At 41.0% G+C, this 17,189-nt stretch overlaps 1 pseudogene; it reads right to left on the bottom strand.

Annotated features, from left to right (window-relative positions):
* Positions 1-10,359: 10,359 nt before the first annotated feature.
* Positions 10,360-11,736, bottom strand: LOC108522947 (heterogeneous nuclear ribonucleoprotein H-like; annotated as a pseudogene).
* Positions 11,737-17,189: the final 5,453 nt, after the last annotated feature.

Raw genomic sequence — 17,189 nt, 5'->3', positions numbered from 1 at the left:
CAGCCTGGATGACAGAGTGAGTCTCTGTCTTAAAAAACCAAAAAAAAAAAAAAAAAAAAAAAAAAAAACCCAAAAAACAATAAAGGTTAAAAAAAGAAAAACACAGAAAAAAAGAACATGATAAAGCAAATGTGGCAAAATGTTAATTGCTAAATGTGAGTAAAGGATGATTGGGATTTCATTGTGCATTCTTGCAACTTTTCTGAGTATATTTGAAATTATTTAAATATAATTAATTTTAATTTTAATACAATAATATAAATTCTTTTGGAAGAGTGACTTAAGTACAATATGCTTTTAGAAGAGAAGTTTCCGCCAACATGTAGATGATTGCTATGGGCGCATTTACTGAAAAGAGACAGGTAGCCATTGATTAAATTCAGACTAGTTGGAAATCACGTATGGTCCTGTGGAACCACTTCATAAACCTAAGAGAATTGGTGAGTTGTAGGCTTTTGAAAACTGGCTTCTTTATTTTCCTCCTGGTCATACTCATTTGGATTATTATTATTATTATTATTTTGAGACAGAGTCTCTGTCCCCCAGGCTGGAATGCAGTGACACAATATCAGCTCACAGCAACCTCTGCCTCCCAAGTTCAAGCGATCCTCCTGCCTCCGCCTCCCGAGTATCAGGCACCCGCCAGGATGCCAGGCTAATTTTTTTTTTTTGAGACGGGGTCTCACTCTGTCGCCCAGGCTGGAGTGCAGTGGCACGATCTTGGCTCACTGCAACCTCCACCTCCCGGGTTCAAACGATTCTCCTGCCTCAGTCCCCCAAGTAGCTGGGACTACAGGTGCACACCTCTATGCCTCCCGAGTTGCTGGGACTACAGGCACGTGCCACCATGCCCGGCTAATTTTCTATATTTTTAGTAGAGACAGGGTTTCACCGTGTTAGCTAGGATGGCCTCATCTCCTGACCTCGTGATCCGCCTGCCTTGGCCTCCCAAAGTGGTGGGATTACAGGTGTGAGTCACTGTGCCCAGCCATGGCTAATTTTTGTGGTTTTAGTAGAGATGGGGTTTTGCCATGTTGGCCAGGCTGGTCTTGAACTCCTGACCTCAGGTGATCCGCCCACCTTGGCCTCCCAAAGTGCTGGGATTACAGGTGTGAGCCACTGCGCCTGGCTCATTTGTATTATTTTAACCAATAAGATCACAGTATGCATAAGAGTAGAAAGGAATGGTGATCAGTTGTGTTATCTGAACTGTCCCAGTGCCACTAATCCAATCACAGAGGTGGTTGTGGATCAGACAGAAGTGTGTCAAAAGTACTATGGAATCTCAGCACTTTGGGAGGCTGTGGTGGGGGGAATCACTTGAGCTCAGGAATTTGAGACCAGCCTGGCCAACATGGTGAAACCTCGTCTCTACTAAAAATACAAAAATTGGCTGGGTATGGTGGCAGGCACCTGTAATCCTAGCTACTTGGGAGGCTGAGGCAGGAGGATTGCTTGAACTTGGGAGGCAGAGGTTGCAGTGAGCCGAGATCGCACCAGTGCACTCCAGCCTGTGTGACAAAGCGAGACTGTGCCTCAAAAAAAAAAAAAAAAAAAAAAAAAAAAAAAAAAAAATTGCTGTGAAGAAAAAAAAGATGAGTGTGGTAGTAAAAGCCATAATAAAGAGAAGGGTGATGGAGGAGGGAAAGAGGACTGTGGGGATTTACTATAATTAAATATAAGTGAATGTGTCTAGGTGTGTTTATGGGTGGGAGGAATTGGTATGTAAAGCAGAAAAGCAATGGAGTAGATTATTCCTCAGTTATTGCCATATTCTTACTGTAAAACAAACCACCTCAAAACCTGGTGGCTTAAAACAACGTTCATTATTTTTCACTCCCACATCTGCAGGTTGGCCGTGGGGTCAGCTGGTGTGGGCTGGGCTCAGCTGGGGTTGGCTGGAAGCCCGGGCTGGGTGCAGATCTGCTCCACACACGTTGCTTATCCTCCTTCAACCAGCAGGCTTGCCAGAACATGCAATTCCCAGGGCGATGGCAAGCAAGGGGAAAAGTAACCCAGCTGCGCAAGCACATTTCAAGCTCCTGCTCGCATCACTTTGGCTTCATATCCCTTTGGCCAAAGCGAATCACATGGCTGAGCCTGAAGCCTAGGAGTGGAGAAACAGACTCCACCTCTAACGGGAAGAACTGCAAAGTCACCAGGCAAAGGATATGGATATAGCAAGGGAGAAAGAGATGGGAACAGTAATGTGATGCACCCCAAACGGGACTCAATCAGCAAAGGGAGAAAGGCTGTTTTTTTCCCCCCTCATTAGAAGGCAAATTGTTTCAATTATCTGTGTTTTAAGATTTACCCTTTCCTTTTTTTTTTTTTTTCAAATGAGCTTCTGAATACACTGCCAGACAACATCTTTCTGGCCCACAAAAAAGAGACTGTCCTTCATTGCCAGCCCTATCCTTTCTGCCAAGCCACTTCACATTAGAGGCAGCATAGCATGAAGAGAGGCAGTGCAGTGTAACGATATAAAACCATTTAAATTCTAGTTTCATTCCTTCCTAGCTGTGTTATCCTGAGCAAATCACTTAACCTGTGCCTTGATCTCTTTACCTGTAAAATGGGGATGATAATACTAGCACCCACTGCACAACTGTGAAGATTAAGTGAGGAAACTTATAACAGTATTTGGCACATAGGTAGTTCATATGGTTAGGCTGTGTCCCCATCCAAATCTCATCTTGAATTGTAGCTCCCATAATTCCCATGTGTTGTGGGAGGGACCCGGTGGGAGATTTTAAATCATGGGGACGATTTCCCCCCATACTGTTCTCATGGTTAGTGAATAAGTCTCACAAGATCTGATGGGTTTTTTTTTTTTTTTTTTTTTTGAGACAGAGTCTCACTCTGTTGCCCAAGCTAGAGTGCAGTGGCACAATTCCAGCTCACTGCAACCTCCACCTCCTGGGTTAAAGTGATACTCTTGCCTCAGCCTCCCAAGTAGCTGGGATTACAGGCGCCCACCACTACACTGGCTAATTTTTGTATTTTTAGTAGAGACGGGGTTTCACTATATTAGCCAGGCTGGTCTCAAACTCCTGACCTCAAGTGATCCGCCCACCTCAGTCTCCCAAAGTGCTGGGATTACAGGCATGAGCCACCGTGCCTGGCCCGATCTGATGGTCTTATAAGGGGAAAGCTCTTTTGCTTGGTTCTCATTTCTCTCTTGCCTGCCTCCTTGTAAGACATACTTCCTTGGTCTTCTGCCATGATGGTGAGGCCTCCCCAGCCATATGGAACTGTGAATCCATTAAACCTCTTTCCTTTATAAAGTACCCAGTCTCGGGTATGTCTTTATTGGCAGCGTGAGAACAGCTACTACAGTAGTACTACGTAAGTAGTCATTATTATTATTACTCTTATGAATTCTAGGAACCCACAGCTCTAAGGCCAAGTGGTGGTTTAAGCTATCTTCAGCATGGCCCTGCTGAAAGTTTTAAGCATTGGCTTATTTTAGTCTTGCTTTCCAAAGGTTCTAGTGGTGTTCATTCAGGCAGTCCATGGGCCAATAAAAAGAAGATGCTATTTGAATTTTACCAGATTACAGGAATCAACTCAATTAATAGAGCTCATTGATTTCTAATTCTTAATTCATTTACACTAATATTCTCATTTCATGGGTGAACAGTTCCCCTAGTTATATTCATGCTTTTAATTTTATTACAGGTGTTAACATTATCCTCCTGATACTTTTCTATGGCCTTGCTCCCTCAGGCTATGTTTTCAGATTTTATAAGCTAAAAAGCTCAGCGTCGGATGATGTATGGCATGGAGGCCTTCTAGGGAGCTCAGTCCTCCCTAGAAACGTTGCAAGTCCTCATTAATTTGACTCCACTGATTTTGAATTTGTGATCGTTTACACAGAGGGTAAATGAGAAGTTCTCGGTGTTATTATAGGAGAAAGGTACTGCGCTCAAATTTTGTGAAGTTAAACTCAATATGTAGTTCTAGATCTGAAATGAGGGGATAAAAAAGGAGGCTGGCGTGGTGGCACACACCTGTAATCCCAGCACTTTGGGAGGATGAGGCAGGAGTTCAAGACCAGCTTGGCCAATATGGCAAAACCCCATCTCTACTAAAAATACAAAAATTAGCTGGGTGTAGTGGCTTGCATCTGTAATCCCAGCTACTCGAGAGGCTGGGGTAGGAGGGTCACTTGAGCCCTGGAGGCTGAGGCTGCAGTGAGCCGAGATCACGCCACTGCACTCCAGCCTGGGTGACAGAGTGGAAAAAAAAAAAGGGGGCAAAAAAGTCCCAGATCTTTGAGGAAGATTTGGCCCAATTTCAAGCTTGGACATGCACACAGCATGTAGAAATAGGAAATACAAACTGTAAACCACTCTGAGAATGAAGCAAAGTGACTTAACAAACTTTTTAAATTTTAATTTTGTTTAAAGTTCCGCGGCCAGGCTCAGTGGCTCACGCCTCTAATCCCAGCACTTTGGGAGACTGAGGTGGGTAAATCATTTGAGTTCAGGAGTTTGAGACCAGCCTGGCCAACATGGTGAAACACCGTCTCTACTAAACATACAAAAATTAGCCGGGGTGATGGTACACGCCTGTAATCCCAGCTACTCGGGAGGCTGAGGCAGAAGAATCGCTTGAACCAAGGAGGTGGAGGTTGCAGTGAGCCAAGATTGCACCACTGCACTCCAGCCTGGGCAACAGAGCGAGACTCCGTCTCAAAAGAAAAAAGAAAAGAAAAGAAAGAGAAAGAAAGAAACAGAGAAGAAAGAAAAAGAAAGAAGAAAGAAAGAAGACAGAAAGAGAAAAGAAAGAGAGAAAGAAAGAAAGAAGACAGAAAGAGAAAAGAAAGAGAGAGAAAGAAAAGAAAGAAAGAAGGAAGGAAGGAAGGAAGGAAGGAAGAAAGGAAGGAAGGAAAGAAAGAAAGAAAGTTAGTTGTGGGATACATGTGCAGGACGTGCAGGTTTGTTACATAGGTAAACGTGTGCCATGGTGGTTTGCTGTGCCTATCAACCCCTCACCTAGGTGTTAAGCCCAGCGTGCATTAGCTATTTATCCTGATGCTCTCCCTCTGCCTGCACCTCCTCCCCACAAGCCCCAGTGTGTGTTGTTCCCCTCCCTGTGTCCATGTGTTCTCATTGTTCAGCTCCCACTTGTAAGTGGGAATATGCCATATTTGGTTTTCCATCCCCATCAAGAGTCAGCAGGTTGCAGATCTGAGGACCAGTTCTGTCTCAAGACAGCTGGGTTTACTTAGGCATGTTGTTGAGCTTCTCCAACCTTATTTCCTTATCAGTAAAATGGGGATAATTTTTACCCTGCAGAACTATTGGAAGGATTTATTGGAATAATCTGTGTAAAATCCCTGGCATTGTGTCTGGTGAGAAGCCAGAGGCTTATTCCAATAATACTATCACTACTCAAATTATTTTTTGAAACTCATATTTTTTTAAGTGCCTTCAAATTTAGTTTGAGTTATCCTGAAAATTTTCATTAGAGTCATATTTCATTTTAGACATTAAAAAATGCTCTCCAGATTGATCCTTTGGCCTATTTATCAAACATGGGTGACTTTTGACTACTTCCAAAAATTAAATCATCATGAAAGGACAGAAATGTATTGCCATTCAGGATATTTTAGAAATCACATATCATGGATTTGTAAGAAAACATAACAATATAAGAGTTTCAGTGTGCAATGATTTTATCAGTCTTGGCATTAATGCAAAGCCTCATAAAGAGACTACCTGGAAAGTGCTAGAACTTCTTGGAAATGTACAATCTAGTGGGTTCGTTTTAGAAAACACACACATAATTTTATGGCCTTATCTCATTTAAAGAATAAGCTCTCAGCTATTATCAGAAACATTGGATTTTCAGTTTAAAAAATGATGTCATTTCCCTGATATCACATTTGGTAAGAAACCAATTTCTATTTCCAAGCATAAGAGGAATTTATAACAGCACAGTTGTTTCCTTTTTATCATTTGATGCAGAAGAGAAATCAAACCTTAAGATAGTCACCAATGGCTGGGTGCTGTGGCTCACGCCTGTAATGCCAACATTTTGGGAGGCTGAGGTGGGCAGATCTCTTGAGCCCAGGAGTTTCAGACCAGCCTGGACAACACAGTGAGACTCCTGTCTCTACAAAAGACAAAAAAATTAGCCGGACATAGTGGCGCACACCTGTGGTCTCAGCTACTCAGGAGGCTGAGGTGGGAAGATTGATTGAGCTCAGGAGGTCCAGGCTACATTGAGCCTTGATTGTATCATTGCACTCCAGTGTGGGCGACAGAATGAGACCCTGTCTAAAAAAACAAAACAAAACAAAACAAAAACAAAAAAAAAAACCAGTTGCCAAGAAAATTCTACAACTGCCTAGATTCAAAATATGTGGTCTGGAGAAATTATGCAGGGCATAAAATAACAGCCATTGCATGACCATAAGCAGGAGAACAAGGCTGTCAAGAGGAAGAGCCAAACAACAATAACAAAAAAGCAAAAATGCTTTAAAAAAAATCTTACTGTGTTTGATTTTTTTTTCTTTTCTTTTTTTTTGTTGAGATGGAGTCTCTCTCTGTTGCCCAGGCTGGAGTGCAGTGGCATAGTCTCGGCTCACTGCAACTTCTGCCTCTCGGTTCAAGCCATTTCCCTGCCTCAGCCTCCTGAGTAGCTGGGATTACAGGTGCCTGCCATCACACTCGGCTAATTTTTTGTATTTTTAGTAGAGACGGGGTTTCACCATGTTGGCCAGGCTGGTCTTGAAGTCCTGACCTTGTGATCCACCTGCCTTGGCCTCCCAAAGTGCTGGGATTACAGGCGTGAGCCACCGTGCCCAGCTTTGTTTGATTTTTAAAACAGCTTGATTGAGATACAATTCGTATAACATACAATTCATCCACTTGAAGTGTACAAGTCAATGGTTTTGAGCATATTCACAGTGTGCAACCATTACTACCATCTCATTTTAGAATATTTTCATCGCCCCCCAAAAAGTCCTTTAGCAGTCATTCCCCATTGTCCAACTCCCTGTGGACAAGGTTTATCTATGTTGTAGCATGTGTCAGTACTTCTTGCTTTTTATACCTGTTCATTCATTAGTTGATGGACACCTGAGTTGTTTCTGCTTTTTGGCTACTGTGAATAATGGCACTATGAACGTTCACGTACAAGTCTTTGTGTGAACATGTTTTCATTTCTCTAGGGTATATACTTAGGAATTTCTGGGTCATGTGGTATTTAATAACTCATTACTATTTTCAGGAACTGCCAAGCTGTTTTCCTTAGTGGCTGCACCATTACATTCTCACCAGCAATGGATGAGGGTTCCAATTTTTCCACATCTGTTTGATTTTGCTTTAAATCAAACTTTCGAGACTGCTGACAGCTGATCCAGGATGTTAAGATGGAAAGAAATAGAAAGAGATATACCAACCATATAAAGTGTTTCAGGGCTGCTGACAGTGATGTGAGCCTTTTGGATGAAGAAGAGTTAGGATAAAAACTTGTTAAATAAAATATTTTAAACGTTATCATCAACCAAGATGCTTGTCATTGCCTGTCCTTTTGTACTTATTGGAAAAGCAAGACCAACTGTGTGTCTCCATCCTGGGCAGCAGGCATACTCACATGTACCGATTTAAATCAAGGACAAAACAATTGTAGGTAACTACAATTGAGAGAGAAAATGGAGAACTATTTAGGATATTATTGCAATTTGTTGTATTATCAAGCCAAATTTCCAACCTCACCTCCTCCATGGTCTCCCTGAAAATTCCATTCCAGCAACTAGTCCTTCTGATGACTCTGCTGTCACATTTACCTCTAATGTTTTGGCTGCATCTCCTGCCTCTGTATACACAGCCTTTACTCCTCAGATGACTCATTTTGCATGTTTTGACATATACTATTGTCTTTTGTAGTTTTTAAACTTTTGATGCACATATACTTTGCCGCCCTTCATTGCTTCCTGAATGTAGTCAAGCTATTAAACATTTATTAAACTTCCTAATTCATCAAACACAGCTTGGGATTATGATGTGAGAATTTCATAAGTGCACTCAATTTATCTTTGTGGAGTGATTGAATTCTGGAGCATGACATGTAAATTTCAGTGCTATCACAAGATGACAAAACACAAATTTTCTTTTCACTTTCTGGACCCTGAAAATAAGTTCCTCCCAAATTACCTACTTTTAAAATAATATACCAGTTTCAGAAATGCAACACACACTAGCATCAGAAATAAATATTGACATAAACTGACACCTAATCAAATGTCTGATTCATCCTTTACATGATTTATTTCCCATTTGAATGTACATGTCCACTGTATGTGCGCACGCACACACACACACACGCACGCGCGTGCTATCCACACAACTCGTACGAAACTTGACCTGTCGATATCTGCCTGTGAGCATTAAAAACTTGTGCAGCAACAAAAAACAGGAGTTGCTGCTTTCACAAAAGCCTGAAAATCTATTTCCAGGAGTAGGAAGATAATAATCATCTTCCCCAACCCAGTGGGAGATTTTATTTGCAGCTTTTTATGCTGCAGAGCTTATGAAATAAAATAATAATGCAACACAGTATACTTTGGTTTTATATAGCACCTTTCATCCAAGGAGCTTAGAGAAACTTACAAACATTACTTATTCACCATCATAAATTTTTTTATTGAATTAACAAGATAGTCTACCATACAAAAGTTTAAAGTAATAAAAACAGCCATATTTTATATAACGACTCTTCCAAACATATCCAATTTCCATTTTCTTGACTTACATGAAATTATTCAGCCTCTCATTAGTTTCAACCTCCAGGAGATAAGGCAACAATGAACTGCTGAAGTGTATAAATAAAAAAGAATAATTCAGAGCTCATGTCGCATTTGTCTTCCTCCTGTCTAACTGAGAGCTACAATTCTGAAGAAGGAAAAACCCGTGATACATTTCACACCTTGCCAATCCTTTGTGTATCTCACATTTTAGGACAACCTCACTAAGCCTGCAACCGGGTTTGAGATCTTGGAAGGAAGTTTCTGCTGGCATAAGTAGAGACATATTCCTGGGACTCTACATGATGCTTTTATGGCCTTACCATTGGTTCTTTGATCCTGATGTTGCAGAGCCAAAATTTGCTTAGGTCGAGTGTTTATGCACGTAGAGGATGGAGGAAAGAATATTTTACCAGCTAGGGGAAACTGTAATAAAGATACTTGAGAATGCTGATTTATACAGTATAATTTCACAAGAGGCCTTCTTCTCAGTGATTCCAATCTACCCCTAGGATTCTTAAGACCTGGTACTGGGGCTCCAGTAATCTCCATGGGTGTTTTCTTCAAGTGGGTCATAGCCATTCTAAAGAATTGTTTCTTAAATTAGCATAAAACAAGACAATGTTCAAAATTAATATTAAAATGATAGCATTGTCTTAGCACTGCTTATACAGCAATATTAAAATGATTTTTATGGGGAAAGTAGAAGCTTCTATACCTGGGTCACCCTACCTGCTACCCCAGACGTTTGCCCTCTGTATTTTATTTGTGGTCTGTGTCATTGGGAAAACCTTCTGCCATTTGGATGTTTTTTTTTCTTTCAGTTTTTAAGGAGGATTTATTTGACAAGTTTCCTTAGCGCATTACCTAAAGAAATCACATACAATGAAGAATTTAATCAGTGCCAGTCAGAATTTCATACAACAAAAGAAAATCTAAAGTACTGGTTTGCGTCTCAAAATTTCCATTAACTTAAACAAAAAAAAAAAGAAAGAAAAAAAAAGCTTAAACTGGTTACGTGCACTTGACAAGGTTATTGAAATGAAACTAGAATTAACGAAACATGCCACATGTTTCACCTTTATTTTAGACATAGCTCTATATTTAGTTTACAAAAAAAAAAAGCATGTCTTTCAACATGCATCCTCAACAGTGTTGTCAATGTAACGTGCAAAGGGAAATTTACATATTCACTGCTGTTTACCTAAATACGCTTCTGCTTAAGTACATCTATAACTAACTTGAAGAAAGCTGGAACTTAAGTAACCAGTTATAGTTATACCTGACAGCTTAACTGTTACATCCTAGATTGAGTTTGGTATTCAAAAATACTGGGCCTTAAGTCTTCATAACAATCCTGATTTCCACTTAGAGTAATCATAATCACAAGCTTGTTTGCAAAACTGTTTAAAGACTAGAAGTTTTTTTTCTAAAAAAAGTAAAAAGTTGACCAGCAGTAGTGATTCACAGGATAGATCAATTTACATTCCCATCCACCACTTATACTGGACATGCTAGACATCCCCTGCCCATCCGTTCACCCCATAGATGCAGCCGGCTTCCACTACGTAGTAGTCTGCTGTTCATTGCTCCTTGGTTACCTATGCAATGTTTGATTTGAAAATCACTGGAGTTTCCTGTAAAACTTGGTCGTATCCACTCATGCTGCTCTGCCACCATAGCCGCCTCCATACACCACACTCAGCTGCTGGCTGGTCTGGGCCACCGTAACTGGACTGGTTGACAAGCCCATGCCTTCCAATCTTTGGCTACCATAACACCAACCGCTTGCTCCTGCTGTAGAATTCAAGAAGAGTTCTACATATCTGTGTTGCAATATTGTGCTTTGTCTTTTGACATAGCTGCCCACGGCATCTTCGTGAGTTGCAAACTGACATCTGCTTCACCCAGTTACTCTGCATCAGGGACCAATTCAAATGTGTACTTCAACAGGATTGACGTGGGTGAAAAAAATATAAATGTCATCTCAGTAGCTCTGTAAAGGTAATCCACAGCATGTGTACAGCAGTGTCCCTGTTGTGCTCTGGAAGTAGAGCCACCATCCCGTATCGTGATCAGACATTCCTGAAAAACAGTAATGAGGTCTCTCCAAACCTATCTGACCCAATATCCATAGCCATCATTATAGCCATTGTAATCGTCATAGCCTCCATAGCCTCCACCATAAAGCACCGCGCCTCCTCCTCTCAAAGCCAGCTCCCCTGCCAATGCTGTTATACCTCTGGCCAGCCCCAGGTCTGTCGTAGGGACCTGGCTGCTGCATGGCCATAAGCTTTCGTGGGTGGATCATAATGAGTTCTAACTTCAGCTCTACTGCTCTTAAAGATCTCAATATACCTGTGCCCTATTCTTTCCTTGGTGTTTCTGTAGAGCCTTTTCGCTATTTCCTGGGGTTTTGAAGCAAAACTGCACGAAGGCCCCCCCGTACTCCTCCCCTGGAAGTCCACCGGCAATGTTATCCCATTTGGCACGATTTCCAACCCTGAAGAAGAACTGAAATCAATTTCCTTTCCCAATTGCCTAATCCAAAGGGGAAGTCCTCTAAAGCCGTACAAAGCCATCATGGCCGTGTCAGGACTATTTGGGACCAGTATGCTTCAACAGCCCAAATCCAATTTCAAAGTTGTTTGACTGTGAATACTTCAACATATTCGTGTCCCTATAGTTTCTCTGGTCTTTTTTCAGGCCAATTTACTTCATCTTCTGATTCAAGTTCAACAAAAGCCTCGCACTTGGTCTGCCCTTCCTGGTGTAGATGAAACAAGACGAATACCTTGAGCCCCATTTTGAATTTTGCAGTCAGAAAAAAACCTCTGCACTTCATCGGCCGAGCAAGACCAGGGCAAGCCCCGGACCTTCACCACGAATCCCTCTCTGCCTTCGGTGCCCAACATCATCGTCTCTTACGCGGTCCGGCGTCGAAACAAACCAGAAACCCGACTTCTGCGTGGCTAAGACTAAATGCCCTATTTGGATGTTGAACTCGATGCTAAGTCTAGGCCTGAAACTCTGAAATTGTTTTATAATGACACATTCATGAGACTGTAGGCTCTTATAAATAAACGCCAAGGCAAATGTTTATATGAATGTCTGCTTTAACTAAGTATGATAGGTGGCTTAAACAACAGAAATTTGTCACAGTTCTGGAGACTGGATGTCTGAGATTAGGGTGCCAGCATGGTTGGGTTCTGGTGAGGGCTGTCAAACTGCCATGTTCTCATTGTATCCTCCAAAAGAGATTCACCACAAAGGACATTCTAACTGAATAAAAATAAAAATGAAATATCAAATTTGTAGGGTGCTGTCAGAGCAGTGCTTAGAGAGAAATTTATAGGTATAAATGCTTATTTTAGGGAAAAAAAGAGAAGGGTTTAAAATCAATGATCTAAATTTCCACCTATACAAAGTCAGAAAAAGAAGAGCAAACGAAATTCAAAGGAACTGAAAGAGGCCGGGCGTGGTGGCTCACACCTGTAACCCCAGCACTTTGGGAGGCCAAGGCAGGCAAATCACTTGAGGTCAGGAGTTCGAGACCAGCCTGGCCAACATGGTGAAACCATGTCTCTACTAAAAATACAAAAAAATTAGCTGGGTATGGTGGTGCACGCCTGTAATCCCATCTACTCGGGAGACTGAGGGACGAGAATCGCTTGAACCTGGGAGGCAGAGGTTGCAATGAGCCAAGATCGCGCCATTGCACTCCAGCCTGGGTGACAGAGCGAGACTCCACCTCAAAAAACAAGCAAACAAACAAACAAACAACCCAGAAACTGGAAGAAAGGAAATAATAAATATAAGAACAGAGACCACTGACCATCAATAAACAATTAGAAATTGAAATTCTAAAAGCTACAGTTTACAAATAGCAACAAAAAACTGAAATATGTAGGAATAAACCTAACAAGTGTGCAAAACCTCTGCACTAAAAATGGTAAAACATTATTGTGAGAAATTGAAGAAGACATAAATAATTGAAAAGAAATAATATGATTCTGGTTTGGTACATTCAATATTGTTAAGATAGAAATTCTCCTTAAATTGATCTATTGATTCAATGTAATCTCAATCAATATCCCAGCAGGCTTTTTAACAGAAATTGATAAATGATTTAAAATGTATCTGATAAATGATTTAAAATACAAAAGGACCAAAAATAGCCAAACAATTTTGGAAAACAAGAATAAACTTTGAGGTCTTACAGTACTGATGATAAAGCTACAGCTATGAAGGTAGTGTGATATTGGCCTAAGGATAGACATGTAGATCAAAGGAACAGAATATGGAGTCCAGAAATAGATCTATACATATATGGTCAATTGATCTTTGAGAAAAGTGATGAGGTAATGCTGGAACAACTGACTATCCATATTTTTTATTTTATTTTATTTTATGCATTTATTGATGTATTTATTTATTTAGAGATGGAGTCTCGCTCTGTCACGCAGGCTGGAGTGCAGTGGCGCAATCTCAGCTCACTGCAGCCTCTGCCTCCCAGGTTCAAACATTCTCCCGCCTCAGCCTCCTGAGTAGCTGGGATTACAGGCATGCGTCACCACAACCAGCTAATTTTTTATTTTTAGTAGAGACAGGGTTTCACCATGTTGTCCAGGCTGGTCTCGAACTCCTGACCTCAACTAGTCCACCAGCTTCTCCCAAAGTGCTGGGATGTCAGGTGTCTGGCCTATCGGTGTTTTTCAAATAGACTTCAGTGCTCACCACATATAGAAAAATTAACTGCAAATGGATGATGGATCTAAATGTGAAAGTTAAACTATAAAATGTATAAAAGACAACATAGGAGAAAATTATACACCTTGAGGGAAGAAAATACTGCTTAGGACACAAAAGCACTAGTCATAAAAGAATTAGCAAATTATACTTCAAAATTTAAAACTGCTGCTATTTGAAACACATCTTTGAGAAAATAAAAAGGCAAGCCACAGGTTAGGAGAAAATATTTACGATTAATATATCTGACAAAGAATTTGTATCCGGAATATATAAAGAAGTCTTGAAACTCAATTATAAGAACAATAACAAACCAAATTTGCCAAATGGGGAAAATGTTTGAATAGACTAAGAATTTCACTCATAAGCATTTATACAAGAAAAAGAATATGTCCATGTAATGCCCTCATACATGAATTTACTCTATTCATCATAGCCGAATGGTGGAAATAAGTCAAAAGTTCACTAACGGGGAATGGATAAGCAAATTGTGATATATCCATGCCATGGAATACTACTGAGCAATAAAAAGGATGAACTATTGATACATGCAACAGCATATGTGAAACTCAAAATTATTTAACTGAGTGAAATAGACACATGATTTCATGTACGGGACATTCCAGATCAGCCGAATCTAATCTATACCAACAGGAAGCAGACCAGTGGTTGCCTGAAGCTGAGGATAGAGGGGAATTAACTACAAAAAGGCATGAAGAACTTTCAACGGAGGATGGAAATGTTCTATATCTTAACTGTGCTGGTGGTTATTAGTTATACGAGTATAATCAATAACAATTATCAAAACTCATCAAATTGTACACTTAAAATGGGCACATTCTATTGTAAGTTACACGTCAATAAAGCTGCTATTAAAAAACAACAAAGCGGCGGGGCACAGTGGCTCATGCCTGTAATCCCAGCACTTTGGGAGGCCAAGGTGGGTGGATTACTTCAGGTCAAGAGTTCGAGACCAGCCTGGCCAACATGGCGAAAACCCTGTTTCTACTAAAAATACAAAAATTAGCCAGATGTTGCGACTGGCGCCTGTAATTCCAGCTACTCAAGAGGCTGAGGCAGGAGAATTGCTGGAAGGCAGGAGAATTGATGGAATCCAGGAGGTAGAGGTTGCAGTGAGCCTAAATCACGCCACTGCACTCCAGCCTGGGCAACAGAGTGAGACTCTGTCTCAAAAAACAAACACAAACAAACAAACAAAGCAACAACAAAGAGTTTGTGATGGGTTCGCAATTTGTCAGCTTGCCTGAGTTGACCCACACTTCCCCATATTCCCCTTCCTGTGTGTCTCCAGTAAGTGGGAGCCATAAGAGAGATTCTTGTCTGAGATTTGGAGGCTGGAAGTGAAACAGCAGCTATTTTGTAAATCACATGTATTGTCACTTGTCTTCTGGTTCACCTTGTTGGTGTGAGGCAGTGGCTGCAAAGCTCCATCAAAGTCAGGGGCAACAATAACTAATCTGGTGATATGGTTTGGCTCTGTGTCCCCACCCAAATCTCACCTTGAATTGTAATAATCCCCATGTGTCATAAGAGGGACCCTGTGGGAGGTAATTGAATCATAGGGGCCGGATTCTCCCATGCTGTTCTTGTGATAGTGAGTAAGTTTCATAAGATCTGATGGTTTTATGAAGGGGAATTCCCCTGCACATGTTTTCCTGGCTGCTGCCATGTAAGATGTGCCTTTGCTTTTCCTTCATCTTCCACCATGATTTTGAGGCCTCCCCAGCCATGTGGAACTGTGAGTCCATTAAACCTCTTTCCTTTATAAACTACTCAGTCTGGGGTGTGTCTTTATTAGCAACATGAGAACAGACTAGTAATACATGTAGGTTTCAGTTGGTTCTCACAGGCTTCAACTTGTTCTTGTGGGCTCAGACTTACCTATGCTCTTTCTTACTTTATATCCATCTTCCCTTGCCGACTGCTTGCCTTGTGGACTTGAATTTCCAGCATCAGATGTGAAGACAATAACCTTACAGAGACTTTTTACCATCTCCTACCACCTAAGGTTAAATCCTTGTAGCAAATTCATGTGTGTGTGTGTGTGTGTGTATAAAATAACATGTATATTATATATATATATATATATATATATATTATTTTTCCTGATGGTTCTGCTTCTCTGATTTAATCTTGACTGATAAAGCCCCTTTAGGAAGAAAACTTTCTTCAGCCTCTGTTTCATTGTTATTACACATAATATGTTCCTGGCTGGGCATGGTGGCTCACGCCTGTAATCCCAGCACTTTGGGAGGCTGAAGCAGGTGGATCACCTGAGGTCGGGAGTTCGAGACCAATCTGACCAACGTGGAGAAACCCCATCGGTACTAAAAATACAAAATTAGCTGGGCATGGTGGCGCATACCTGTAATCCCAGCTACTTAGGAGGCTGAGGGAGGAGAATCGATTGAACCTGGGAGGTGGAGGTTGCAGTGAGCTGAGATCGCACCATTGCACTCTAGCCTGGACAACAAGAGTGAAATATATATGTGTGTGTGTGTGTGTTCCCAAGGAAAAAATGTGTAGTACCACTATAAATGTGTATTATGTAAAAAGGAAAATAAAGGAAATATCCAAAAGCTGATTACTACTAGAATCATTGTTTGTTTATTTGACTTCTACTTTAATTCTTCCCTCCCAAAAATATATGAATTGATTAACAAAAAGAGACAAATATAATCATGAGGAAATGATTGAGACAAAAGGGGAGACCACAACTATGCCAATAATGAGGGCCACTGTAGCTACTGGGATGGGGGAGGGTGATCTGAGCTCTCTGGTAGCTAAGGCCCAGAAAGGAAGAAAACAAAAATATTTGGTTAATATAGATAAACTTATTCACATTAAAATAAGGAAGAAATACTCATAACTATCACAGTCTTTGTTTCTACAACTGGTCACATGGTCATAGCTGGTGTTTATAACTATCTTCTTCCACTACTCATCACATCTTCCTTTTGCCTTCAGCAAGCTCCTCAGCTGGTCATGGTTCTTTACCTGCTAGGGTTTTTCTGATGCCAGGGCAAGGTGTCTGTAACAAGGAGCCCTGACCATCAAGGTCAGAAGTGACAAAAGCTGATACAAGTTTCCAGCAGTTCTCACAGGCTCCAGTTTTTGCTTATGGGTTCAATCTTTTCCTTCATCTTCCTACACTTTACATCCATCTTCCCTTCCCCACTGTGGACTTCAAGCTCCAGCACAAAGCCTCAGAGAGACTGCTTAACCAGCTCTTACCATTTTGTAAGGTCAAATTTCTGTAACAAATACATAATAAATAGATATCTCCTAGTGGCTCTGCTTCTCAGATCGAACCCTGACTGTTACACAAAACATTATAAATATTCTCTTTAAACTTAAGACAGAAAAGGATCTCCACTATCACTACTTTATATAATATTGTATTAATGATTCTTGCCAGTGAGTTAGGAAAAGAAAAATAATTAAAATATTTAAGAAACAAAACTTGTTGGCCGGACGCGGTGGCTCGCGCCTATAATCCCAGTACTTTGGGAGACTGAGGCGGGTGGATCACCTGAGGTCAGGAGTTTGAAACCAGCCTGGCCAACATGGTGAAACCCCATCTCTACTAAAAATACAAAAAATTAGCTGGGCATAGTGGTGGGTGCCTGCAGGTGTAGTGGCAGGCACCTGTAATCCCAGC

This window comes from Rhinopithecus bieti, unplaced genomic scaffold (genome assembly GCF_001698545.2).
Source record: "Rhinopithecus bieti isolate Rb0 unplaced genomic scaffold, ASM169854v2 scaffold_71048, whole genome shotgun sequence".
Lineage (NCBI taxonomy): Eukaryota > Metazoa > Chordata > Mammalia > Primates > Cercopithecidae > Rhinopithecus > Rhinopithecus bieti.
This window is presented reverse-complemented; position numbering and strand designations above follow the sequence as displayed.